A 2,500-nucleotide genomic window follows, 5' to 3' on the forward strand; every position below is an offset into this window, starting at 1 on the left:
CTTTTTAGCTCCCACACCCCTTGTATTAGAAGTTCTTTGACCGCTTTTTAGTTCCCACACCCCTTGCATTAGAAGTTCTTTGACCTCTTTTTAGCTTCCCCACCCCTTGCATTAGAAGTTCTTTGACCTCCTTTTAGCTCCCACACCCCTTGCATTAGAAGTTTTTTGACCTCTTTTTAGCTCCCACACCCCTTGCATTAGAAGTTCTTTGACCTCTTTTTAGCTCCCACACCCCTTGCATTAGAAGTTAATTGACCTCTTTTTAGCTTCCCCACCCCTTGCATTAGAAGTTCTTTGACCTCTTTTTAGCTCCCATACCCCTTGCATTAGAAGTTCTTTGACCTCTTTTTAGCTCCCACACCCCTTGCATTAGAAGTTCTTTGACCTCTTTTTAGCTCCCACACCCCTTGCATTAGAAGTTCTTTGACCTCTTTTTAGCTCCCACACTCCTAGCATTAGAAGTTCTTTGACCTCTTTTTAGCTCCCCCACCCCTTGCATTAGAAGTTCTTTGACCTCTTTTTAGCTCCCCCACCCCTTGCATTAGAAGTTCTTTGACCTCTTTTTAGCTCCCCCACCCTTTGCATTAGAAGTTCTTTGACTTCTTTTTAGCTCCCACACCCCTTGCATTAGAAGTTCTTTGACCTCTTTTTAGCTCCCCCACCCCTTGCATTAGAAGTTCTTTGACCTCTTTTCAGCTCCCACACTCCTTGCATTAGAAGATCTTTGACCTCTTTTTAGCTCCCACACCCTTTGCATTAGAAGTTCCTTGACCTCTTTTTAGCTCCCACACTCCTTGCATTAGAAGATATTTGACCTCTTTTTAGCTCCCACACCCTTTGCATTAGAAGTTCTTTGTCCTCTTTTTAGCTCCCACACCCCTTGCATTCGAAGTTCTTTGACCTCTTTTTAGCTCCCCCACCCCTTGCATTAGAAGTTCTTTGACCTCTTTTCAGCTCCCACACTCCTAGCATTAGAAGTTCTTTGACCTCTTTTTAGCTCCCACACCCCTTGCATTAGAAGTTCTTTGACTTCTTTTTAGCTCCCACACCCTTTGCATTAGAAGTTCTTTGACCTCTTTTTAGCTCCCACACTCCTAGCATTAGAAGATCTTTGACCTCTTTTTAGCTCCCACACCCTTTGCATTAGAAGTTCTTTGACCTCTTTTTAGCTCCCACACCCCTCGCATTAGAAGATCTTTGACCTCTCTTTAGCTCCCATACCCCTTGCATTAGAAGTTCTTTGACCTCTCTTTATAGCTCCCACACCTCTAACATTAGAAGTTTTTTGACCTCTCTCTTTAGCTCCCACACCTCTAGCATTAGAAGTTCTTTGACATATATTTCTAGGTTCCATACTTTTAACATTAGAGGGTCTTCTATATTTTGAGGTGCCTTATTTCTAGCATTAGAGGCTCTCCATTTTTAGGTGTCTTACCTCTGGCATTAGAGGTTCCTCTTCGCTGTTCTCTCCTGTCTTCTAGTTTTCAAGATCTTCTTTCATTAGATTATCTGTTTCTTTCGAGATTTCATTGTCTCTTTTCCTTAGTTTGTCAGTGTCCTTCTAGATTTCTAAAGAGATTTCAGTGCCGCGAGTCCTCACTTCGTCAGATTCCTCAGGGAAATCGAAGGCATTTATTCTTTACCTATCTGGGCAATGAGTAAAGAGATGAATACTATCGATTTCTCCGCATACACTATCATGCCAAAGTAAATGACGAGCAACATGATATATTTACCAATGTCGTCTGGATATGTCGTTACTCTCAATGGCGAATTTTGAGACAATCCTGTTGAAGAACTACACGTCAATCACCGTTCAGTTGAACCATTCTGCCTCCATCCTCATTCCCCGCAATCCGTTTTTGCACCGATGCAAAGCCTCGTACTTTTCCAAGAGTCTCCTTTAATAAGACATCGTTGCAAAAGCCAAAGCAAAGGATCCTTCAAGGCGCATACATTATGATCTTCAAAGCTCAGCTGCCAACGGAAGATCCCGTGTCTTTCTATAGGTCGGGCGATATAAAACGAACGATCGGGTAGTTCGGCAGCAACCAAAACCATCTGTAGTTGATGGTGTTCCATGGTTCCGAAGACGTAACATAATTCTTACCGGCAGCTTCCTATTCCGCCAGAACGCGATCTCTGTGAGTTAAGTGAAATCCTTCTCCCAGTCATCAACTAATATCCTCTTTTACTCCTATTGACGTGCAATTCCTTGGTTAGATTTCGCCAGCTACATACAGATCATGTGAGGTGTTGCAGGCTACGTTTGAAAAAATGAAGATCAGGTCTTCAGAAGTCTTTTGAAGCTCGGGGAGGAGTTGCTCAGGAATGCTCCTGAAAATTTCAGTTCTGGAGTCATTCAGAAATCCATGTTAAGTATACGGCTATGTCCTTTGAAGACTTTTGGAAATTCGGGAAAGTTTTCTTCCGAAACCGTTCTGAGATTCCGTTCTGGAGGCATTCAGAATTCCATGCTAAGTCTATGGCTATTTTTTCT

This window comes from Palaemon carinicauda, chromosome 39, assembly GCF_036898095.1.
Source record: "Palaemon carinicauda isolate YSFRI2023 chromosome 39, ASM3689809v2, whole genome shotgun sequence".
Taxonomy (NCBI): domain Eukaryota; kingdom Metazoa; phylum Arthropoda; class Malacostraca; order Decapoda; family Palaemonidae; genus Palaemon; species Palaemon carinicauda.